This window comes from Hippopotamus amphibius, chromosome 10 (genome assembly GCF_030028045.1).
Source record: "Hippopotamus amphibius kiboko isolate mHipAmp2 chromosome 10, mHipAmp2.hap2, whole genome shotgun sequence".
Lineage (NCBI taxonomy): Eukaryota > Metazoa > Chordata > Mammalia > Artiodactyla > Hippopotamidae > Hippopotamus > Hippopotamus amphibius.
In genome coordinates, this window is record NC_080195.1 from 104,174,823 (window position 1) to 104,202,209 (window position 27,387).

Genomic DNA, 27,387 nt, shown 5'->3' on the forward strand with positions numbered 1-27,387 from the left:
GTTATCAGGCATTATTTATAAAACATGCAGGAAAACAAAACTCAGTTTACCTGGTATAATTTTTTTTCTGATTTTGATGGGAAAAAAATTTTTACCTGAGACCCTGGCTGTGGAACTGACCCATGATAACAGAAGGATGAAAAGGCACATAATTGTTTTCTTGCAGTCAGCAAATATGCTAAGGTTGAACGTGTCATCAAGCACTCAATGTACATCAAGTACTCATAGTGGATTAACTCCACCATGGCCTTGTGAATGTACGCCATGGCAACAGGAGAACCACCAGGACTCCAGGTTTTCTTTAAGAGCTACAAAGAATTCAACTTCGACGGGGGGCAGCTAAGCACCAAACGCAGTGTTGGGAGTTCGAGCCTGGAGTCCCACTGCAGGCATCAGGTCAAAACTCAGCTTTGCCACTTAACTGCAAGATGATCTGAAGCAAACTCTAAATATCAATTTACCCCTCTACAAATGCACATAAGAGTTCTTAAGCCATTCTGTTGATATAAGCATTAAATGAGATCATCTATGTCACCTAACTAGCTTAGTGCCTACCCCTTGGTCAGTTCTCAGTAAATACCAGCAATTATTTCCACTATTATTCAACATTCGTAAACCGTAAGGAAGATGCTACAGAAGGGCCACTATTACAGGGGCTTCCTTTACACATGGTACCTAACTCAGTGAAGCTGGGTCTGTGTTCTAAGTTAGATGAAGCCGGTCACCCTAAATGTGTTGTGAGACAATCGGGGAATTCGTTAATCCAGCTGGAAGACGTGATTGACTCAATTTGCCACAGCTCACGCACACATACACACAAACCACGCTGACGAAATCTGGAAGGACCAGTTGGACGGCTTGCATTACATTAAGATGACCCCTAGTGAAGTGAACGATAAATGTGCCAAGTTTTACAGTCTCACTCTGATTCATCTCAACTCATATAGTCAATTTCTGGGTCAGGTGTCAAACAACCAGTTTTCACAGGGAACTGTGTGTGCTGGAGGAGGGGAAGGAATTACCAAAGCTAATTCCAGACTTCAAATACCTCAAAAATAGACAGGGCTCAGAAGTCCCATCACTCCAACCCAACAGGCTCATGTGAGATGAAAATATGACAATTGTCAGAAATACTGTGTCCAGGGTAGGTAATCCCTGGCTTTTCCTAAAACGTCTGCCACACCAGAACTTTCTTTTTCACCTTCCGGAAACACTCATAAGAGGCATCCTGTCACTTTTAAATCCTGGCAAGTTCCAGGAATCAAAGCACATAGAGAAAATAACATTGTACTTGCCCTCAAATACCCAAGTTCATATACCAGATTCTATTACTTATTAACTTACATGACCTTGGGTAAGTAAACTATGCATTCTGAAATTTAGCAGGAAAAATAAGGATGTGTGATATTATCTACTACACTTCATATCTACCTGAAAAGGTTACTATAAGCCAGAAATTAGGAATTCAACGTGAAACACTATAAGTTACAAGACTACAGAAGAATGGTAATTCTTATTCTGTTCATCATGATTTAGTGCCCCAAAGTCTTTCATAATTAGTGAATTAATGAGAATCAGAAAGTTTCCCTTTACCCTGAACCTCAAAGTGGGAAGGCAGTAGTAGCGTTGGATCAAAATCCTGGACAAGTCGGAAATCCTTAATATTTCTTACATGCAAGAAGCACCAAAAGAATTTAGATTTTAGTATTCACGCTTAGTCCAAAAATCAGCCTTGGATGAACAGACAGATGGAAGAATCTAGGACACTGCAAATTTTTTAATGGCTCAGAAATTAAGGTTAAAGAAAATTCATCAGTCATGTTCTTAACTTGTGATTTTAATCATTATTATATTCAATAAAGGACTCAGGAGTGACTTCCAAAGATACATTATCTAAAATAGGAGAAATTATTACTGGGGAATCCAAAGGTTAAGACAAAGTGAAAGGGGGCAGAATAAGGGTGACAGTGCAGACCCTATCAATCTACCCGGCTGGCTCAGTTGGACAGTACGCTTTTGTGACAGCAAACTCACAGGGAAAACAGGGCAGTTGTAAAATTCACGTCCTAATCAATTGCTCAGAAGAAGGACAAACGTTCTAGGTACTAAGATCAGACAGGAATTTCTACCAGTGGCCCTTTGAGGCCACTGTGATACAATGAGCCACGTTTATTGAACAACATCCTTTCACATGGGCTCAGCGACAAATTTCATACAGATGATTCTTGTCTATCTGATTAAAGAAAAAAAATCACTATTCAGGGACAGAAGGTCTGGAGAGGTATGACCCTGCTGAGTTGTACAGAGGCTGCTTACCCTCCAGAAAAAACTCTTTGAACACCTGCCTGCTCTCAGAGTGTCGGGCTAAGGGATGGTAAGCTTGAGTGAGATGGAGCTCTCTGGTTCAATGCCCAAGTGCAGCTGGGTTTTGCTACCAGACAGCCACACTCCATCTGGCACAATGGGACAGTTCCATCAGGGGTAAGCTTATCTGGCTTGTGTAAAAACTGAGACTGTGACAAGGACTCCTGCACAGAGAAGAGGTGGGTACCTCTTATCAGATAAACATGTGACTACGGAGGGCCCTGGGGCAGAACCAGGATTCTCCATGAAAAACTGATCTCTCAACACAGATGAATGAGCTACGACGGGGCTTCCACATTCCTACTCCCTAAAGCAGGGATGAAATGATTTTAGCCCAACCATGTTTTTCAAGGCAAGTAAAAATAGACACCCAAATCAGCCAAACAAAATTCCTGAAAGTCCCCCTATCCAAAGACCGCCCTGATTTTGAGCAACACGGCTTCTTAGCACATCCAAATGCATCCTGAGATAACTAAGTGAGGAAATATGTTCACAGAATTGATATTCTTAAGCCAGCTAAGTAAGTCGAGAAATTTCTACTAAAATGATAACTTTAATTTTAGAACAGTGAATCTTTGGCAATACTTAACCAACAGGTTCAGCTGCAACAGACATGACTGTGTTTCATAGGAGTCAAGTCAGTGCATTTCAAAGTGAAGTAATATATTCTTCCCCCAACTCCAGGAGATCTACCATTTAAGGAATGCTTACTATCTGCCTGGCGTCGTGTAAGTGTCTTTGGACCAAAATACTACTCTTTAGTTTCCCTAGGTTCTTGGTGTTTATCGTCTTGCAAACTATACTTGGACACTGACAAATGCCAATGCATACAACTCAACTCCAACATTACATCACTCACTACGAAGCATTTGGAAACCAGCAGTCCCAAAGGACGGTGTTGCACAGCTGGCCATCGAATCTCCCAAACACCCCCACAGCCTGGCTCTAAAAAGGGCTCAAAGGAGGCCCCTGCTTACTGAAATGGATTTAACAGGTTTTTTCAGCACAGGTCATGAGTATCACGTAATTTTTCAAAATTCTAAGCAGTATCATTTCTACTCAGAAGCCATGACGCTACTGAACACTTGAGAATTCCACCCAACATTCCAAGAGTAGTGACCATACACTGTGAGAGCGCAGCTCTGGGCTCCTGGCTCAATTTCAAGCCTGAGTCACAAAGAAAGAGCACGCCCATGTCATTGTAAGAGAGAACGGAACAATTGATCTCAAAAGAAAATGGAAATGAAGCTGACTGTAATTAACTTCTGATGTTCTGATGCTGAAACCTGTCCTTTATGATTTCACCATGTTGTAGCTTAACTTAAAGAGTTCCTAGTGAGAGAACTAGTTTATCCAGGTGCCCACAGAGGACAGTGGGAGCGGATGGTACTCTGCTGAAACTGCTTCCGTAACTCCCATGACATATAAGAGGGTGTATAATCTTTAAACTGCACTTCAGAATAATCTTCTTGAAAATATATCAACGCCTTAGTTTAGAAGAGATATCAAAATACAATCCTGTTACCCAATAACATCTTTTCCAAAATCAAGCCACCCAGGTCTCTTCCCTTCAACAGATCTGCCTCCCATCCCCACATCAGCTGTAGCAAGCTCACCGGGCACAGGAAGAGCCTCATTTCCTGAGACACCACACAGAGTAGGTGAGGGCAGCTCCTCTTTCACTGTCAAAGACTGAAGCGCAAGGAAGGGAATTTGGTTTTCATTCCCTCTGACTTTCCAAGGCGGAGGCTGAATCCTGAATGGAGACAGGGGCATCTCCATTCTAAAGGACACGGCTTTGACCTTGTGTGAGCCCTGGAGAGGAAAGGCACCATCAAAGAAGGGATGCTCAGACCCGGCAGCTGCTGCCTGCCTCTAAGACCTTCTCTGGGCTCACCCAAGTGACCCAAGTATGAAATTGCAGCTTGCAATTTCCATGATGGTCTCCAGCCCTACAACCTGGTCTCTCCCTTCACCTGTTCTCTTATCGTGCCGCCAAGAAGGAAGTCTTTCGGCCCAAAATGCAGTCAGGATGTCAAGGAGTCCTTTTCCTTCATTAGGAAGCAGAGAGGGACTTGATTATCCTGATAATTTCACTCCCTCGCCACCGCACAAGGCACAGCTCCCTGGCCTGGCGCTGCCTTTCCCGCTCAGAAAGGGAGGATCCCTCTGTGAATCAGACAAGAGCTCCCTGGAGTGAGGCCACACATGCTGGTGGCCGGTGTGGCAACTCTGCCTGCCAGCAAGGAGGGCTGGGACTGCCTCTGTCATAGAGGACACGAGATATCACAAGTCCCTCTGGAGGGGCCACCAGGCTGGGGTGCACCAAATCCTTGCTGTCGGTCCCTCACACGCTGAGGCTAAAGGGCCTATCAGAAGGAATCACTGCCCCTGCTACATCCTCCTTGGTTCTGTTCCCGCCGCTGTAGTACCTGTGTTGGCGGAAGGTGTGTGCGAGATGGCAAACTTCTCTAGGAGAAAATGGTTAAAGAGTGAACCGTGTAACCCAGATACCAAGGATGGAGAAGAAGGAAGAAAAGCTAGAAATGTTAAGAAACACAGGTTGTACTGAATGTGCCAAAAATAAGGAAAGTTGACCATACATTTGAAAACTTCTTAAATATCCTCATTGTGTCAATTTAAATTAAATCTTAAATTGGTCATGTCACAATATATGCAAATCAAACCATCATGCTGTACGCCTTACAGTAATACAGTGATGTATGTTAATTATTTCTCAATAAAACGGGAAAAATCTTAAACCGAAATAGTATGCTATATTAGAATGTATTCAATAGTGAAAAATAAAAGACCACTATTTTTAAAAATAGATTACTGAATTATTTAAAAAAAAAAGAAAAACTACAAACGTTAAGTTTGTACCTACACGTGAATATCTGATTAGCAAGTTGATTTAATAACCAAAAGTCAATAAGAATGACAGCTGGAAAACACAGCTGCCCAACATAAAAAGTGAAGCTGCAATGGGGTCCCATGTAACAACATTGCTAGGGGGTCATCAGGAACCTCAATCCTGATATGTATTTATGTGGGAAGACCGGATTTTAATCAAATTTCAGTGCAACAAAGAATCTTCCACTTTAAAGTCAAACAAAATAATTTTTACAAAAACTTTAAAGGAATTTCTCCCAAGGATTTTCAAAATAGGAGTGACCCTTTACCTCTAAGTCTTCCTCTTTTCAAAGAAAAAGAGATGAAGGCTCAGTCATAAGACAGAGTGACAAACCACTGTTTCCCAAGTCAATCTCTGGGTACTTAGCCCAAAATGCGCCTGGTGCTCTCTCCTCATTTTAAAATGGAAAAACCTTTTTAAATGACTTCAATTTTCTACTTGTAAATCAATTCAAACTGTTTTGCAGTTATATATTTAAGACTACGAGTTCTAACAGGTGAAAGACAATTCCTTATTTCATGTTGAACAGATTTTTCACGTTGAACGTCTCTGAAGTTGAATATACTATTTTACAATCACAACAGTGTGGTTAAAATAGGTATCATCTTCTCTCTTGCTTGATGGTACATAAAAGAGTGGTGTGTCTTACAATGGTTAGCATGTTATGAAAGATTTTTAAAATAGTTACGACTATCTAAATAGATTTTTAAATAGTTACGACTACCTAAAAACTGCTTGTGAATTATTTGGGTAAAGTGTCTACATAAGAACTTTACTGTTACCAATTCAGTTCAACTCAACCAATATTTATTGAGCACTTACTTTACGTTTGGGATGAGAAAAATAGACTGTTTCCTTATGCTGCCTGCAACCTAAGAAAATGATGGACGCATTCACTGAGATGGAGCTGTAAAGGCTAATCTGGCCTTATTATTAGTGAATGATGGGAGTGCGGGGAGGTATAAATTAGGAATTTGGGATTAACAGATATACACTACTACATATAAAATAAACAACAACAAGGACCTAGCACAGGGAACTATATTCAATATTTTATAATAACCTATGATGGAAAACAATCTGAAAAAGAATATGCGTGTGTGTGTGTAACTAAATCATTTTGCTGTACACTTGAAACATTGTAAATCAACTATATTTCAATTAAAAAGTAATTAATTAAAAAAAATAGTGAGTGATGGGAAGAAATAGACTAATTCTGGCTGGGGAAGCTATCAGTCCAATCCAGTCCTGAAGGGTTCATGGGATTTGACTTGGCTTGTGAGGATGGGAGGAAAGGAACAGGAATAGGAGGGGATTTGTAAAAAAAGAAGGGCAGAACATTCCAGGGAAAGAGCAAAGGCTCTGAGGAATGAAAGCATTAGTCCAACGTTGTAGAGAAAGGCATGGAAAAGAGCTGGAGGTGATGAGGCTTTTCAAAAGATGGCTTGAGGTAATGGATGCTACACAGAGAAATTAGACATTATTACGTGCAATGGAGTCTGTGACGGGATTTGATGACGAGAGTTACATGATCAAACATGTTCTCCCCCCATCCCTCCCCACCCCCTGGGGTAACATGAAAGAGAAGGCAGAGGCTTGTTGCAACCAATCCAACAGGCAGTGCCTGGAGGCAATGAGATGACCTTCGCTTAGACACTGAGAGCCTTGGGGCAATAAGGCTGTCCTATGTCCCATTCCCATTGTTCCGTCACTCTGTTCAATGTGAGCAGGTGGAGTCACCAGGACGTGGTGGCCACACGTATACCTGTGAGAAATAAGGAGGAAAGGAGAAAAAGAAGGGAGAGACACCTCTGGCATTTCTAGTTTGGTAACTGACAAAACAGAAGGTGACAATAACACCTTCTACTGTGAGGTCAAATGGAGCGTCCAATTCAAAAGGTTCATGCCAGAGAGGCTGAAATTCACTGGCACCAATCCTACCGGAAATTTGGTGTCCATTCCACTCAAGGCCTCAGCACAAAGGAACACACTAGCTTAGGGAAGGGAGGGAGGAAGGAAGGAAAGGAGGAAGGAAGGAAGCAAAATACCCTCCCAAAATGCTTAGATCAGGAAGGACACCAAAACGGAGACACAAATATTGGCCAATTGTATAAACTAAGAACTTAACAACCACGACACACATCCGATAACCTGTGAGAGGCCACAAGTTAAAAACACTATCTCAACTACATTTTACTGACTAAACCAAGACCGGTAATAGTAAGTAGATTAAATAGTATCGACAATTTAACACAAAAATCAAAGTTTGATGCCTCAGGTTTGGTGCCACAAAGTTAAAATGTAAATCAGGTTTGAGTTCAGCCCCCCAAACCCCCCAGGGCCACAGGAACACCCACTATGCCCCTCACTCACACCTTGGGATTGGGGTGATAATTTAAATAAGATCACTGACTGCAGGGCTGATGTTCCAAAGCTGTACAAACCACAGTGGAGCGCACCTGGAATGTATAAATAAATATAAAGAAGAGCACCACTTCAAAGAAAGGTAGCATTTAAGGATTATCTCTTCACCTTCTGTGAGTGGGTGAAAGGAGAAGTTGACAGCTGTGCAACACCAGGCAGATTTCAGGCGATGCCCTGAGTTAGTTATGCTCTGCTCGTGGCCATGACAGGGATGGTGGGAGCGGGGCACATGGCAACGGGGACAGAGAGATGGCAGGAAAGACATGCACTAACTATGGGGCCACAAAGAACTCAATCCAACCTTCCTGACCATCTGTTCCCTTTAAAATTAAGAGGATGGTCCAGAAGTTTCTATGGTCCCTATACTTGAAAAGAACTCCACGTTTCTTCGATTTGCTTAAGTCAAAACCCGTTAAGTATTATAATGGAAACCACCATGAGATTCTCTCTGCTGGGCATTCTTTTTACAGTAAACAGGTGGCTCGATTAAGGCAAAAAGTGCGATTGAGATTAACCCCGGAAATGCAAGATGGAAAACCGATTCTTACTTTAAAGACCGGCACAAGATCTTTTTGGCTAAATAACGACTAACATTCATCTTAGCCAAATAACAAACTGGGAGAGAAATAAAAAGAACCCAAAGTGATTGCACACTGGATTTTTAAAAACAGAAGAGAGGAAAAAAAAAAAAAATCAGACAAAGCACATATGCCCCTCCCTGAAGTCATAAGAGGATAATCAACCTCTTTTGACATAAAGACGGTTCCTGGGAAGTCATGGGAACATTTCTGAAACAGCGATACATCAAAGTCCCCGTGCAGAGAAACCAACACACGTAATCACAAAGCAAATCTGTTCCTTGTATGACAGCAGCTAGCTTTAAAAGCTTGACATTCATTGCCAAGTAATATCTATGAGACCACACACAAGGCGAGCAAAACAGACACCAGGCCCTGACTTCTAAGAATTAATGAGGACATCCCTGTCCAGGGCACTAGTGTGCAAATGGTTTTATGGGAATCCCCATTCAGTAAAACTGTTCCAAGAATGCCCACCCAAAACAGAATGAGTGTGGTGTTGCCACTTATTTAATCAATGTATAAATTACATACATGGGCTATTGTTCAAATAAATTATGCACATTTTCAATTTTTGTGTATGTTTATAATATGCATAATTTATTTGAACGGAACAGAAACACACAGAAATTTAAATTTATAACAGAGAGAGAAATTTCCTTCCCACACCCTAATGAAATCATCTTGTACATATATCCAATGTTGAAGACCACTGTGCTAGGACAGAGAAAACCAATCTGGAAGCTAAGAAAAAATAAGGAAAGACTGTTAATGGAAAACTCACAGGAATGCCTCCTTAACTTCACATACATCTAAGGCTTACTCTGAAGCAACATCACAGCAATGTCAAAACCTCCCAGAATCTTCAGAAGAGAATATCACCATTCAGAAGACCAAGTCTGTAGGCAGGTGTTGAAAACTTTAGGCTGCTCTGCAACTATCTGCTGTCAGCACGAGCTCTAGAGAGGCCGTTAAGTTGTGTTTTTGCAATCAAAATAGTAACCAATATCCCTTCACCAGTGGTTAATAAAACAATGCCATATGCAGAAAAAGAAAATGATATAAAAAGGAAGGACCCTTTGCAACTTCCTCATCCCCAACCACTGGAAGACAATACAATGACTGGCCAAGAAGCAGTAAACAAAAACACGTTTCCAGCCATCCCTGTGTTGTTCAGTGTGGGTCATCTCAGACACAGCTGGGATAGGTAGTCAAGAAATTTCAGTTATGTGGTCTGGAAGAATAAAAGCTAGCAATAACATATAGAGAAAAATCACTTAACGGAAGATTTTTGAACAGGGACTTCCCTGGTGGTCAAGTGGTTAAGACGTCACCTTCCAATGCAGGGGAGGGGTGTGGGTTCGATCCCTGGTCGGGGAGCTAAGATCCCACATGACTTGCCGCCAAAAAACCAAAACATAAAACGGAAGCAATATTGTAACAAATTCAATAAAGACTTCAAAAATGGTCCACATAAAAAAAAAAAAACCTTAAAAAAAAAAAAGATTTTTGAACAGAATTCTGATCCTCACAGGTGGGAAGAAATCTCCTAGAAGAAATCCCCCACCCTGCTCTCTTTCTCTAGCCAGCTTCCAATCCAGGTGACAAAAGGAGCTCTCACTTAGGAGGCTCATATGACCATGGCTTCCTATCAGCATCTGACCCTGTTGATCTACCCTACTCCCTCCCCTAGGGTTCCACGCCCTTGTACGTCTTCTCAGCTGTACCTCTCACCCCAACTGTAGTTTCTGCCCACAGTCTTCTACCCAACTCCCCAGATGGAAGACTTTTCTCTTTAACAAACTTTTTTACTTCCTTCCACACTATCATCTACCTAAATCTCAGCACAAATCCCTCCTTCTAAGCTCCTCTGGACACCTCCATAATGCTACCCCATTGATAGCTCAAACCTGACACACTATTTAGGCTCAAAACTTTCCACACTTATGATTCCTCCCAGAAGGCAGCCAGATTTATAAATGCAAAAGGGAGTCTGGGTGCAGTCAGAGCTAGTCTTCATCTGCCATTCGATGTCCCCATAACCTTGAGGAAGTCACTTACCATCCCTATAGACCGCTTTCTCCGTCTGCAAAATAGGAAATCTGCCTTGGAGGTTTGTGCTGGGGATGAAGTGAGGCAACATGTGTGAAGACACATTTCACTGGTATTTAGTCAGGGCTTCATCAGTGTTCATTTCTTTCTTTCCATCTTCTCCGTCTTCCCCTTTTCTTTCTCCAAGGTTCCTGAAGCATCTTCTATATCTACCCTGTCCCCCATTCTTATCCTTTTAATCCAAGTCTTTCTGCCTTTCATCCCCATCACTAACATCCATTTTTTCTGCCCAAACCACTCAATGCATACATCACTGCAAAACCAAACTAATGCACATTCAAGACGCATTCAGTGTCCGTTAAGAATGCTACCACGTCAACCCCTGCACTACTAAAGGAGATACACATACCCCTGGCACACCCAGCAGAGGCAAGAGCTGCAGGACTAAAGGAACAACTTTCAGAAGAGTCAGTTTTACTCAAAGATTTACTCAGAAGATTAGGGAGAGCAGGGGTGTTGGGGTAGACTGACAGGGGAATAAAATTTTAAATGTGTATGATTCTCTAAGATGAAATACCCATCTTCCCCCCAAAATGAAATGGCACATGGAGTGGCTAGAGGTTAATGCTCTTTTTATGGAGTGTTTTATTGAAAAATTTGACAAAGCTCCATTCCTCCAATATAGTCTTCGTCTCTTCTCTCTTCTGAATCCCCGTAGTGATCAGTTATTTGAATACTTGTCTTAATCCACCTCCTCTGGTAGGACCACAAGTTCCATGAGGGAAGGGACCACAGCTCATTACTTTTTATCATATGGTTCCATGGTACATGGCCCCTGTATTAGTCAAGGTTCTCCAGAGAAACTAAACCAACAGGATATGGATGGATGGATGGATGGATGGATGGATGGATAAGTATTTTAAGGAATGAGCTCATGAGATTATAGAGTCTGGCAAATCGACAATCTGCAGGGCAAACCAGCAGACTGGAGACCCAGGGAAGAGTTGATGTTGCTGTCTTGACTTCAAAGGCATCTGGAGCAGAATCGCTTCCTTCCAGAGGACCTTAGTCTACTTTTCAGGCCTTCAAGTGACTGGATGAGGCCCATCCACATTATGGAGGATAACCTGCTTTACTCAGTGTCTAATTTAAATGCTAAATCACATCTGAAAAACACCAGAAGGAAGGGACAAAGGGAGGGAGGGAGGGAGAAAAGGATACCATATGATCCAGGAATCCCACTCCTTGGCATATATCTGGAGAAAACTGTAATTCGAAAAGATACGTGCACTCCAATGTTCACTGCAGCACTATTTACAATAGCCAAGACAAGGAAGCAACCTCAGTGTCCATCGACAGAGGAGTGGATAAAGAAGATGTGGTACATATATACAACAGAATATTACTCAGCCACAAAAAAGAACAAAATAATGCCATTTGCAGCAACATGGATGCAACTAGAGGTTGTCAAACTGAGTGAAGAAAGTCACAGAGAAAGACAAATATCATATGAAATCACTTATGTGTGGAATCTTAAAAAAATGGCACAAATGAACTTATTTACAAAACAGAAATAGAGTCACAGATGTAGAAAACAAAACTATGGTTACCAGGGTGCGGAAGGGGGGAGGGATAAACTGGGAGATTGGGATTGACGTACACACACTACTATATATAAAATAGGTGACTAATAAGGACCTACTGTATAGCACAGGGAACTCTACTTAATACTCTGTAATGCCCTATACGGGAAAAGAATCTAAAAAAGAGTGGATATATGTATATGTATAACTGATTCACTTTGCCGTACAGCAGAAAGTAACACAACACTGTAAATCAACTATACTCCAGTAAAAATTATTTTTTAAAAAAACACACATGAACAGTGCCTGACATACAAAAACAAAACAAAACAAAAAGAAACAAACAAAACCCAAAAACGTCACAGCCACCTACAGAATGATATTCAGCCAAATTACTTGACCAAAGCCTAGTCAAGTTAACATACAATATTAACCATCCCATGTCCCAGTAGACTTTTTCTCCTGTACCCAGTAATGGCATCAGTATCGGCCAAAGGAACAAAGAGAACAAAATGTACTCCCACACAGAATGTTTACAACTGAATATCCAGCAGGTGTTCTAGGCTGACTACCAGCCCACAAGTCCACCTGATTTGCGCTCTGAAAAAAGGTCTACTTGGGGTGTCCCTGGTAACCCCAGGCTTTAGGGGATGAAGGCTTTAGTCAGAGAGCGGTCTGACTTACATGATGTCATCTTTGCCATATATTTTTAGACAAAAGCATCCCTCCAAGCTTAGGTCTCCTAGTAGCCAACGTCATCAAGAGTTATGGCTCTTTTTTACTTCAACATGGAAGACAGTATCAAAATATATTTGCAGATTGGAAAATATATGTACACCAGCCCCCCCCACACACACACACCCCGCTTAATCCTCCCCTATCCTCACACACATACACAAATCACGCATACTAGGTACATAAGCATCCTGGTGGCGACATTTCTGCTCTAGTCTTGGATCTGAAATTACCACCCTCTCCCACCTCTGAGCCAAGATTTCAAGCACTCGGCAGGGTGGGGGTGGAGGGTGTCCCCAGCAAGTCCTCAATTCCGATGCAGCTGGGCTTCAAACTGAGCTTGAAAGCCCAGCAATGAGCAGGGTAGGGTCACAGTGATTGTTCAACACACTCCTACACCCTGCTCATGACTAACGCATCACGTTGGGAAAGCAATTCCTCCCAGCTAGTTGGAACCAACAAGCCCACATTTAAACCAAACCACCCCCCGGAAGCTCGGGAATCAGCACAGCCCTCCCAAGCCCTACGTGGGCCCCTTTCGGAAAATATTCACCTTGCCAGAAAACAAGCAGAGAGATTTGGCTTAGGCGTTCTAATTCTGCTTCTCTCCAGGGCAGGGACGCAGAATTTTCAGGGACCAAACCAAAGAACACACCCAGTGGGGAGGCCCCAGGTACTCCTCTTTAAGCACCACGAAAACTTGTTCATCGCTTCATTTCTCTATGGCCTCAGAGTCTTCCTCAGTAAAACTCGGCACCTAGGAAGCACTTTTAAAATGCAGAAAAAGGAGCCCAATGTTGGGTGAGGTATGCAATAGGGAGAAAAAAAGGTACTCTGTACCTCATCAGCATTGGGATTTTGTTTTTCCAGTAGTGATTTTCCATTCAAAACAGCATCCATGAGAAGGAGGGGGACTAATCAAGTGTATTCACTAAATAGAGCTCAGTGATCAAAATAACATCAGCCTCCTGGTTCTGCCGATGCCTCACTCACACAAGCACGGGAAAGTGCGGCCCGAACTAATGTTGGCACCGGGGTGCCAGCAGCTCTAGAGCCACCTGCTTTGTTCTGTTTCTCTCACTCCGTCCCCACACTCACAGGAACAGGCTGCCATCTGTGCTGTACCAGCTCGGCGTGGTTCTCCATAAAGGTAAATAAGATTCTGACGTTTTTCATCTAAAAAAAAAAAACACCCCTTCAATTTTTGCTTCCAGATCTCCATCTCAATTCCACTCAACACAATTCGATTTCAATGTGTGCTGAGAACTTTCTCTGTGGCTGGCTCAGTCCAAGATTCCACGGGGATGCTAAGATAGGGAAGGCTCAAGGCACCTTAAAGAGTCTTAAGTATCTTGGGGGTGGGGAGGTGAGATGAGACGAGGACCCAGAAAATGCAGAAGACCCAAGAGCAATCAGGCGTCTACAATGAGCTCAGAGTGCTGTGAAAAATCAAGGGTGAAATTTAAGGAAAATTTTAATGCTAAAGAATGCTGATGCAGCTAATACTCTTTACAATGAAAAAAGATGCCAATAACAGGGCAAAGGTAAAAAAACACACTTAGATTTCAAGAATATGCACAATAGGACATGATGGCAGTTTAACTTGCCTGTGATTTTTTTAAAGCAATGTGTTATATGATTACTTAGGGAAAAAAATATGATCATTTCAGCACCATTTAATCTGTAATCAGAATACTGAAAATCCTTTGAAAAGGAAATGTTTCTAATAATGGGAATTAATAATGGATATTTGAAAATAATTTTTCTACAAAATCATTGTATAGAAGAGAAAATTCATTCTAAAACACACACACACACACACACACACACTCCAAAGACTTTATTTATGTAAATAAGAACAGGTCATTTCAAATTTTAGGCTATTTAATTTTGAAATGGATGATTTTTTTCATCTTAAAAGTTACAGAGGATCTCCCCTTCAGAGCCCCATATCAAGAGCCACCATTTCAAGACAGGTAAAAATGATGAAATATGACATTTGAAAAATCTTGTGCATAAAGCATCTCAATAATAAAGATAATACTTAGATATTGAAACTCATGTCTCTTCTACTTCAAACACTGATTTAAGAAGAAACGAAATATGATTGCCTGTCAGGGAGAGGCCTGGGTCACTTCAGTTCTAATTTGAGGATGGACTAGATTCTTTTTTTTTTTTTTTTAATTTTTTAAAATGCATTTTTCTTCCAGTTTTATTAAGATATAACTGACATACAGCACTGTATACGTTTGAGGTGTACAGCATAATGATCTGAATCACATACATCATAAAATGATCACAGTAAGTTTAGTGAACAACCATCACCTCAAAAACATGCAAAATTAAAGAAGTAGAAAAAAATGTTTCCTTGTGATGAGAACACTGAGGATTTACTCTCTTAACTTTCTTATACACTGTGCAACAGAGTCAATTATATTTACCAAGTTGTACATTATATCCTTAGTACTTATAACTGGAAATTTGTACCTTTTGATTCCCTTGAGGATGGACTAGATTATTGACCCCTTTTCTTAAAGGCACTTCCTTGAGAGCTCCTCTCCTAAAATTGTGGGCACTGCTTATTCAGTGCTATTTGGAGGAATACTAGGAATACGTGTGCTCTCTGTCACTCTGCCATGTGTGAAAAGAGTGGCACCGGGGTGAGTGAATTAAGAAAACAAATTAAAAGCTCACATCATAAAAAGATCAGAGGATAGACTTGAAGATATTATGCCAAGTGAGGGCTTCCTAGGTGGCACAGTGGTTGAGAACCCGCCTGCCAATGTAGGGGACACAGGTTTGATCCCTGCTCCAGGAAGATCCCACATGCCGTGGAGCATCTAAGCCCATGCGCCACAACTACTGAGCCTGTGCTTTAGAGCCCGTGAGCCACACCTATCAAGCCCTTGTGCTGCAACTACTGAAGCCCACGTGCCTAGAGCCTGTGTTCCACAAGAGAAGCCACGGCAATGAGGAGCCCGTGCACCACAACGAAGAGTAGTCCCCACTCACCACAACTAAAAAGAAAGCCCGCACACAGCAAAAAAAAAAAAAAAAAAAAAAGATACTATGCCAAGTAAAGTAAGACAAATATTGTATGATTCCACTAATATGAGGTACCGAGAATAGTCATTGAGAAAGAAGGTAGCATGGTGGTTGCCAGGGGCTGAGGGAAAGGCGGAGTCAGTATTTAATGGATATAGAGGTTCAGTTTGGGAAGAAACAAGACAAAAGTTCTGGAGATGGATGGTGGCAGTGGTTGCAAAACAATGTCAATGTACTTAATGCCACTGAACTATACACCCAAAAATGGTTAAAATGTTAAATTTTACGTTATGTATATATCACAATTTAAAAAGCAGAGGGCTTATTAATAACTAATATTTTCAGAGTGCTTCAAAATTTGAAAAGCATTTATATATATATATTAGATCATTTAATGATCACAGCAACTTGGAGGAAAGGTATGTGTATAAACTCTTACACAGGTTTCTTTCTAAGTGACATGTCTATTGTCTAGTGGATGGAAAAGCGGCTTGATCAGAACCCAGTTCTACGTCCTTCATACATGTACTCAATTCTCAACCCCACACTGTCTTACAACATTTATATACATTCTAGAGATATACAGGGAATGTTTACAGATACTTTAAGAAATACGCAGTCTATGGTCAAAGTTGGGAACTCCAACTCTTGCAGTCAATAAAGGGATTTCACTTTATCTAACACCCACTGTTTCCTAAACTTTCTTAATCGTGCAACTTTATTTTGCAGAATGTCTGTGAACAACCTGTGAGAAAGTGAGTATCTGATGGGTTACTACTGTATGAACTCATCCAACGAAATGTACTCATTTATATAGATGCAGCCTCCTTACAGGAGAAACAGCCAAGCCATCAAGCTGTTTAAATAATTGGCAACTGCAAGCATCAATATCATGACCAGCACTATCCTCATCTGGTAATCTTCCCTCTCCAATTTTCTAGATCTTCCCTCATCCAGATCTCTCCATTAAGCATAAAAGTACAACCCAGACCATGAGAAAGATAATAATGACTAACCTGGCATCATCTTTGGCGCTTAGACTTCTTACACTGGACATGGATCATATCAACTCCATTTGAGGGTTCATGTATGTGTGTGTGAGGGGTGGTGTGTATATGCACACACATCTATGTGTATACTTGATTACTGGAATACAAGCTTTAAAAAAGTAAAAAGCATAAGGGTATATACATCCCCAAAATCCTCTTTTATAAATTCTGGTATAAACCAGTCAGAGAAAGAAACAAATATTTTACTTTGTATTAAATAAATATATCAGAGGAAGGAAGTACATGGTGAAAAGGAATACAGGTTTTTTACAGGTGATTTTACACAGCAACAATACTTTGATTTGGAGTTTAATGTATCACATTAATGGTTTCTTCCCACTCATTAAAACAAAAACATCAACAGCCACAAACCTAAATTTCTAATCATAGGTTTGTTGTTTTTAGATTGTGTTCTTAACACAGTGCATCCCCAAACCTTTTTTTTATAAATTTATTTATTTATTTATTTAATTTATTTATTGGCTGCGTTGGGTCTTCATTGCTGCACACGGGCTTTCTCTAGTTGCTGCGAAGGGGAGCTACTCTTCATTGTGGTGCACAGGCTCCTCACTGTAGTGGCTTCTCTTGCTGTGGAGCACGGGCCCTAGGCACATGGGCGTCAATAGTTGCGGCACATGGGCTCAATAGGTGTGGCTCGTGGGCTCTAGAGCACAGGCTCATTAGTTGTGGCACACGGACTTAGTTGCTCCATGGCACGTGGAATCTTCCCAGAGCAGGGCTCGAACCAGTGTCCCCTGCATCTGCAGGCGGATTCTTAACTATTGCGCCACCTAGGAAGTCCATCCCCAAACCTTTAAGACGTAGCAATGAATTATTTGAAATTAATTTGTAATATGTTATGAATATTTAATTCTCAGAAAGACCTCAATATCTCCCTCTGGGATGCAACCAAAACTAAATCTCCTCCATGCCTTCAGAATGAAGGAAAATACAGCCCTGGTTTTCAAGGAGTAAACCTGGCCATGTGACCACACAACCACCCTCCCCTGCTTCCATGATATTTCTGAGAACACAATTAAATGCTGACACTGGCCCAGGCTTCAGTGGAGCAAACACTAAACCTGCCGACTGTTAGTTCTTGTTGAGGCTTGTGCTGTTTGTTTGTTACGTATGTTCAATTTATAATGGGAGTTTGTCAGCTTCTTTTGTTTGAACTTGACATAATGGAAAAAGCCCTTAAGGGTTAATTAATTAATCTCAAAATGAAATCTGAAACAGATAATGAACAGGTCTTGAGCAACTGTGAAAGACACCCAACAGCATCACCCACAATAAGGGCTGTTCCCAGACCAGAGTCATCTCAGACGCAACTGCATTTCATTATTTCACTAGCCATCAAGTGGCTGGGAATAAAAGATTAGTGCTCAGAGAATGGATGGCGGAGCCAGACAGAACTGGGTGGGAATTCTGCTTCTGCTACTTAATACCCAAATCACTGGGAAAATTACTTCACATCATGAAAACTCAGTTTCCTCACTGGTAAAATGGGAATAATATTAGTAAACAGTACAATCCACTGGAAACCACACATGCCACTGTCTGAGCCACAGAAATGATCAATAAATGGTATCCTGGGAGACAAACTTCAGACCCTACTACAAAGCTACAGAAATCAAAATGGTGTGGTATTGGTACAAAAACAAACATATGGATCAATGGAACAGACCAGAGAGCCCAGAAATAAACACACACACCTACAGTCAATTAATCTTCGACAATGGAGGCAAGAATATACAATGGGAAAAAGACAGTCTCTTCAACACCAGTTGGGAAAGCTGGACAGCCACATGTAAATCAGTGAAATTAGAACACTCCCTCACACCATACACAAAAATAAACTTAACAGCTTAAAGACTTAAACTTAAGACGAAGCGAGAGAGTAGCACAGACATATATATACTACCAACTGTAATACAGATAGCCAGTGGGAAGTTGTTATGTAACAAAGGGTGTTCAACTCGAGGATGGAAGATGCCTTAGAGGACTGGGAGGGGGAGGATGGGGGGGACTCGAGGGAGGGTGGTGGGGGAGTCGAGGGAGGGAGGGAATACGGGGATATGTGTATAAAAACAGATGACTGAACTTGGTGTATGCCCCCCCCAAAAAAAATTAATTAAATTAATTAATTAATTGATTAAAAATTAAAAAAAAGACAAGACACCATAAATGATACCCTGTGGAAAAAAATATGCAATCTTTCATTACATCTAAATATTGATTAGTAATCTTAATCTCCAGGTTCTTGCACCACAATTAGAAGCTTTCCCAAAAAAGCAAAGTAAGAAAAGTAAAATTAGTGAAATCAGTGCCTGAATTTATGAAATCTTTTTCCTTACTGATTTCAGTGAAAACACATGAAGTCTTCACATGGAGTAGGAAGGCATGGCACATAACAAGAGTCACTAGGAACATCTGGTATCCCTCATCCGGTATCCCTCTTCAATGATAAAGTATAAAGATGAGAAGTGACAACTCAAAAGACCATTACCTGGTAAAACAATACACCCATTCTCTAGCTCTTGTGTGCCTTTGCTAGCTTTCTGAAAAGATTATTGTTACCCAAATTAAAGTCACAGCAAACGCATCTTCTAAATATAAGTAACCATGTTGATTAAAGATAACCAGAGACAAAAATTTCAATATCTTGGCAGGAATACTGCCAATGGCAAAACATTATTTATTACCCTAGAACTTGTCAGGAATGCACAAAGCAAATCAGACTTACTAAATGTAAATGCACTAAAGTATAGATATACTATTTAGATTTAAAAGGTCACAGTTTTAAGGGATAAAAACCAAATACCTGCTATCTCATGGTAGGAGGTGCCAGTAATAAAATGTGCTGGCTGCTAAACTGACTCAGAAAAGCCAGCACCAAAAATATGACTCATATATTTGAGTAGAAACCCCCAGTTATGGATGGAAGTGACAGTAAGGCTGCATCTGAATTGTGAATTTTAGAGTAGAGTGAATCTAGAGAGTGACATTATAGGACGTGATCCCCTCTTGTTAACAAGCATAAACAATAGCTCTTATGGCTGAGACATCATATGTTTAGTACTTAAGGTTCAGAAGAGGTTGGCGTGTCCCATCAACTCTGACCCCATGAGCCCAGGCCTGGAAACGAGTGGCCTCAAGAGCTAGGTTGAAGTCAGTGGAATTTAAAACTATACAATAAAAACCCTGGGTTCTAGTTCTTATTCTTCTCTAGACTCTTATTATACAACCGTGATCACTACGGAATACAGACAAGGGCATTAAATCAGAACACTGTTAGAACTGAGAAGCACAAAAAGGAAACTCAGGTAGGAATTATCCTCGAGGTAAATGCATCAAAGTATGCCAGACATATGTAGTTGATCTGTCCCTGCTATCCAGGTGGGATATTAGAGAATAAAAACACTGTTATTCAACATATAGTTGAGATGTCAAATATCTTGTAAAACTCTCCCTCAATGCTATCCACAGTCAATTTTAAGTAACTTCGGGGTTATAGAGTAGCATGGCACTGCCTTCCCAGTTATTAGCATCAAAATGATTTATAACTGTTAAAACAAAGAAGTCCTTTTAAAAAACACTCTCTGGGGAAGAATGACTAAGATAAAGCCAAAAGCAAATGATACAGTGAATATAAATACATATGAAACTCTATCCCAAGGTACAGCTCACCAAAAGCAATGAAATCTAAGACATTTGCTTGGTGCGGTTCCTGAGAGTTTTGGCCTCTAACTGGCTGTGAAAACTACAGATATCTTCATATACTCTATTTACTCCTAAAACAAAGAAAAGGTCCTTTTCTCAATTTTCTCAGAAACTCCAAGCCAACCTAAAGGTTTCTTAAGTTAGTACCAGAGGTATGAAACATGGTAAACAGCAACCACTGAAAGAACAGCAGCCTGTGGAGTGAAGGAACATAGAGAGGATGGGAAAGAAGAAGGAAAGGAAATCTTGGAAGCTTAGGGTCCAAAAGGAATCAGGTGTACACCGATTAAATCCAAATCTTAGGTTTCAAATGCTCTTTGTTTGTGGGAAGCCATCCAGAGAATCTATTTTTAAGAAATCTAGCCTAACAGCCTCAAAACTGGGGGTCCAGTTCAATTCAGCCAAACAGTTACCACGTGTTAAAGGTAAGAGTGACGTGCTAAAATGAGAATATGGTAAAGACTTTCTTTTTTTTAAATTTTTTTGATCTTTATTGGTGTATAATTGCTTTACACTGCTGTGTCAGTTTCCACTGTACAAAAAAGTGAATCAGCTTTATTTACACATATATCCCCATATCCCCTCCCTCTTGAGCCTGCCTCTCACCCTCCCTATCCCATCCACCTAGGTCATCAGCAGTTATCAAGTTGATCTCCCAGTGTTATGCAGTTGCTTCTCACTACCTATTTTACATTTGGTGGTGCTTTTTAATGTGGGTGTGGTTACTGAAAATTCAAGAGGACAAAAAGACTTTTTGTAAATGTTAATAACAGATTGGAATATTATCTCCTTGACAAATTTTGAATTTCGAAATTTACCCAACTCCTGTCCTCCTGTCTCAGATAAGTACCTTTCATCACACTGGTGTGTGTGTGAGAAAGAGAGAGACAGAGGGAGGGAGGGAGGGAGGGAGGGTAGCGGGCAGAGAAGACTTTTATAAAATAAATAGTATAAATTTTAAATATTTTACTTAACAAGATGTGCAACTGAATGTGTCCATTATGATCATCGTTTCACTAAAATCTTGCTTTTTTAAAAAAGTCTACCTACAAACAATTTTAAAAATTAAATTTGGGGCCAAGATTTCTAGTTGGTGATTTTGAGAGTGGCAAATTCGAGTCAGTCACATAGAGAAGTAAGTGGTCATGAATGAGCGCTTGGGTCCACAGCGGAGCACAGGGCTGAAAAGCAATGGGGGGCAGCGTGGATGAGGATGGGAAAGGGGAGGAAAGGGGAGGAAGGAGAGAGGAGAACAGACAATTTAAAAAAAAAAAAAAAAAAGTGGACACTTCCCTGGAGGTCCAGTGGTTAAGACTTCGCCTTCCTTCCCACGCAAGGGGTGCAGGTTCCATCCCCGGTCAGGGAGCTAAGATTTCACATGCCTCACAGCCAAAAAACCAACACATAAAACAGAAGCAATACTGTAACAAAGTCAATAAAGAAGTGCCTTCTTTAAAAAAAAAAAAAAAAAAAGTGGTTCTCAGCTTTTCCCCTTCCTTCCAGAACCAAGAGTAACAGTTAAAAACTAATCCTCAAGGAATCCAAATTGGAAAAGAAGAAGTAAAACTGTCACTATTCACAGATGATATGATACTATACATAGAAAATCCTAAAGATACCACCAGAAAACTACTTGAGCTAAACAATGAATTTGGTAAAGTTGCAGGATACAAAATTAACACACAGAAATCTCTTGCATTTCTATACACTAACAATGAAAGATCAGAAAGAGAAATTAAGGCAACAATCCCATTCACCGTTGCAAAGAAAAGAATAAAATACCTAGGAATAAATCTAACCAAGGAGGTAAAAGACCTGTACTCAGAAAACTATAAGACACTAATGAAAGAAATCAAAGAAGACACAAACAGATGGAGGGACATATCATGTTCTTGAATTGGAAGAATTAACATTGTGAAAATGACTGTACTACCCAAAGCAATATACAGATTCAACGCAATCCCGATCAAATTACCAATGGCATTTTTCACAGAACTAGAACAAGAAATTTTACGATTTGTATGGAAACGCAAAAGACCCAAAATAGCCAAAGCAATCTTGAGAAGGAAAGACGGAGTTGGTGGAATCAGGCTTCCCGTCTTCAGGTTATACTACAAGGCTACAGTGATCAAGACAGTATGGTACTGGCACAAAAACAGAAATATAGATCAATGGAACAGGATAGAAAGCCCAGAGATAAACTATGATCAACTAATCTATGACAAAGGAGGCAAGGATATACAATGGAGAAAAGGCAGCCTCTTCAATAAGTGGTGCTGGGAAAACTGGACAGCTACATGTAAAAGAATGAAATTAGAACACTTCTAACACCATACACAAAAATGAACTCAAAATGGATAAAAGACCTAAATGTAAGACCAGACACTATAAAACTCCTGGAGGAAAACATAGGAAGAACACTCTTCGACGTAAATAACAGCAAGATCTTTTTTGATCCACCCCCTAGAATAATGGAAATAAAAACAAAAATAAATAAGTGGGACCTAATGAAACTTCAAAGCTTCAGCACAGCAAAGGAAACTATAAGCAAGACGAAAAGACAACCCTCAGAATGGGAAAAAATATTTGCAAACCAATCAACAGACAAAGGATTAATCTCCAAAATATACAAACAGTTCATACAGCTCAATATCAAAAATACAAACAACCCAATCCAAAAATGGGCAGAAGACCTAAATAGGCATTTCTCCAAAGAAGACATGGATGGCCAAGAGGCACCTGAAAAGCTGCTCCACATCACTCATTATTAGAGAAATGCAAATCAAAACGACAATGAGGTATCACTTCACACCGGTTAGAATGGGCATCATCAGAAAATCTACAAACAGTAACTGCTGGAGAGGGTGTGAAGAAAAGGGAATGCTCTTGCATTGCTGGTGGGAATGTAAATTGATACAGCCACTATGGAAAACAGTATGGAGGTTCCTTAAAAATAGAACTACCATATGACCCAGCAATCTCACTGCTGGGCATATACCCAGAGAACACCACAATTCAAAAAGACACATGCAATCCAATGTTCACTGCAGCACTATTTACAATAGCCAGGACATAGAAGCAACCTAAGTGTCCATCAACAGATGAATGGATAAAAAAGATGTGGCACATATACACAAATGGAATACTACTCAGCTGTAAAAAGCAATGAAACTGGGACATTTGTAGAGACATGGATGGACCTAGAGACTGTCATACAGAGCGAAGTGAGTCAGAAAGAGAAAAACAAATACTGTATATTGACACATATATGTGGACTATAGAAAAATGGTACAAATCAACTGGTTTGCAAGGCAGAAATAGAGACACAGATGTAGAGAACAAACATTTGGACACCAAGTGGGGAAAGCGGGGAGGGTTGCGGGGGGAATGAATTGGGAGATTGGGATACCAAATTGCACACTCTAAATATATGCAGTTTATTGTAAAAAATTTAAAAAAGTTTTAAAAAAATTAAAAAATAAAACTAATCCTCACAGGTTCCTCTGTGAACCTCCCCCCCTCACCACCACCCCCAGCTCCCCTTGAGAAGCTGCCCTTCCATCACCCTGGAAATCTTATCAACACCCAGTGAAGGAGAAAAAAGAAGGTGATGACAACAGTTTCAAACTTGGGTTTTTAACATGACTGAACTTCTCCTAAGTCTTTTAATAATGAGTCTAAGAATCCGACTGGAGGCACAGAAGCTTCCATTCCATGCCAGCTACAAATTCAAAACAGGCCTCATTAAGTTGGGTTTTTTCTTTTTTTTTTTCCAGTTTAAGGAATAAAACCAATTCTCCCTAAAACCTTCATTAAAATGTCTATAGTATATTAACCCCAAGTTAACCTGAAATATACTTTTCTTAAAACAATTTATTGAAGTATAGTTGATTTACAAGGTTGTGTTAATTTCTGCCATACAGCAAAGTGACTCAGTTATACATGTATATACATTCTTTTTCATATTCTTTTCCATTATGGTTTATCACAGGATATGCTGTACAGTAGGACCCTGTCATTTATCCATCCTATATATAATAGTTTGCATCTGCTAATCCCAAACTCCCAATCCTTCCCTCCTCCACCCGTCCCTTGGCAACCACAAGTCTGTTCTCTATGTCTGTGAGTCTGCTTCTGTTTTATAGATAAGTTCATTTGTGTCATATTTTACATTCCACATATAAGCAATATCATATGATATTTGTCTTTCTCTGTCTGACTCACTTCACTTAGTATGATAATCTCTAGGTCCATCCATGTTGCTGCAAATGGCATTATTTCATTCTTTTTAATAACTAATATTCCATTGTGTGTGTGTGTGTATATACATATAAATATATGATATATATATATAAAACCACATCTTCTTTATCCATTCATCTGTCCATGGACATTTAGATCATTTCCATGTCTTGGCTATTGTAAATAGTACTGCTGTGAACATAGGGGTGCATCTATCTTTCTGAATTATAGTTTTGTCTGGGTATATGCCCAGGAGTGGGATTGCTAGATCATATGGCAACTCTATTTTTATTTTTTGAGGAACCTCCATACTGTTTTCCATAGTAGCTGTACCAATTTACATTCCCACCAACAGTGTAGGAGGGTTCCCTTTTCTCCACACCCTCTTCAGAAATATACTTTAAAAAAAAATGAGTTTTTTAAAAACTAGAGTGGGGAGAGTATCCACTCATGGAGTGGCCTGGCATGGGCGTGTCAGAGCCCAAGCAGGGCAGGGTGGGGGGCACCCACAAAGAGGAGCATCCAGGGTGTATCAGAGTCCAGCCGGAGTGAGGAATAGGGGACAGAAGAGCACAGAGGAACCCTCTTGAAGGGAGCCCCACAGATTCAATTAGGGAAGACCTGAGCATCAAAATAAATACTACCACTAACAGATTATAACCATTGACTAAAATAGGAAACCGTGAGTCCATATAGATGTAAACAAACTCAATGTTTGATGAGAAATAGGGGATCTACATCATTAAGGCTGACAGATGGCATCTTAACCAAGAGACCAAGGTGAGTGATCGTCAGCTGAAATGGGACAGGTCCACACTGGGAGGTCCCAGGGAAGACACAGTGGGAAGGACACACCATCACCATTTAGAGTGTCTGCCAATGATGCAGAACACAGATCTGATCTAGAGAAAGCATCAAGTAAAGCCAAACTAAGGCACATTCAACAAAATAACTGGCCTGGGTTCTTCAACAGAGTCAAGGCCATAAGCACCAAGACGGGGGAGCTGTTTCTGACTGAAGGCATCTGAAGACACGTGACAACTCAAGGCAACACATGCTGCTAACTGGAAACATTTGTAATTCGAAATGGCGCTCAGGACAAATGACAAGAGTGGAAAAGGGTGTCAGGAGGACCTGGTGGTAATGTACCAGCTCATTTCATGATTTTGAGCCCTGTTGGGTGGTTGTATAGAAGAGTGTCCTTGTTTATAGGGAAAAAGCACTCATGCCTAGGGGTAATAACAATGTACTCTCAAATGACTTAGAAGAAACAACATTCTTTATACAATAGGGCCAACTTTTCCCGAAGATTATGACAATTTCAAATTAAAAACAAAATGTGCGGCCTCATCATTTATTTATTCTAAGCCACATACACAGGTGCAGAACGGTTACGGATACTTTGTACAAGGAGACATAAGGTAGCAAGTGATTTGCTACATTAAACATGAGAATTAATGAAAGAATGTATAAAATTTGCTAGTTTCATCTTAGGAAAAAAACAAACAACATCCCTTTAGCCACACGTGTTCATGTGCCCCTCTGTCCTCACCGGAATATCTGAACGCTCAGTCCGCAGGTTGGTGTAAACGCAGGGCCCAGCTTTGTCTGTTCACGCCAAGCCACTCCTACGACTGCTGTCATTACTCCGAGTACACGTTAAGTACACGGTGCGCTCAGGAACACCTCCCGCCAGCCAGAACACTGCCAGGAACAAAGAAACCAGACCAAAATAACTGCCGAATGTTCTGCTTTCAAAGTCCACGTTGCCACAGACTCGGAAAACAACAGTATTAGCCCCAGAGCCTCCCCAGGCAGCTCTGTGATGCAACCACACTGGGCCTCGGTTTTGTCATCTGGAAAATGGAAGGCTGGCACAATAATCTCTAGTGCTGATCGATTCCATCAACATTTCACAAAGGCCTCCCAGCCCTGGCCCTGTGCTGGAGGAATTACAGTCTAGCAGAGAGTGTGGGGCTTGCAAAGAGGTGGATTCTGTAACCATCTCATTTCTGAGCACAGATCTGATTCTGTTCAGGAAAGACACAGCATGAGAAGAGGGGGAAGTTATAGGAAGATGTTGAGTCTCCACTGAATTTCAAGCATAGAAATGAGGGGCTTCCGCCAAGTAGAATAAAGGGCTAAGGAGGGGAATTCACCCATGAGAGTCTAGCTACTTCGGACTGTCAGCACTACACAATGGGTGGCTCTGGCGCCCCCTAGCTGTGCGACCTTGGGCTAGTTATGTAAATTCTGTGTTTCCGTTCCCCATTAGTAAAAGGGAGAGGATAACATTACTCAGCCTGCCCCTGAGATGGTTAAATGCTTTCATGTATTCCATATGCTTACATAGTTAATATTTAATATATAGTTAATTGTTAAATTATTAATATGTGATAGGTAATAATATATTACTAACATAATAGCTATTTTAAATATTTGATAATTTGATCTATATTTAATATATTCTAAACGCCTTGGTCCCTTGGAGGGTTTAATATATTTTACAAAAGAACCTGTCACATAGTAAGTACTCGATTAATGCTCATTGATCTTTATTATGATTACATGGTTTATGAAGACTATAACTTGGTGTGGCTCAGAAAGAGGGTGCAGCGTGTGTGTGACAAGGGTGGGGGTGTTGCAGTTTGTGCAACCAGCTAGGACCAGATCAGCTG

At 40.6% G+C, this 27,387-nt stretch overlaps 1 protein-coding gene across 8 annotated transcripts in view; it reads right to left on the bottom strand.

The window, feature by feature from the left end:
* The window catches only part of TIAM1 (TIAM Rac1 associated GEF 1), a 395,420-nt gene that overhangs the window by 144,869 nt on the left and 223,164 nt on the right, over positions 1–27,387 (bottom strand). For 5 of the 8 annotated variants that reach the window (XM_057696187.1, XM_057696186.1, XM_057696181.1 and 2 more), the window contains one exon: positions 13,749–13,826. The exons of the other annotated variants lie outside the window; for them this stretch is intronic. The gene's annotated coding sequence lies outside the window, so the exon portion shown is untranslated. The remainder of the gene's footprint in view (positions 1–13,748; positions 13,827–27,387) is intronic. 8 annotated transcript variants of the gene reach the window in all.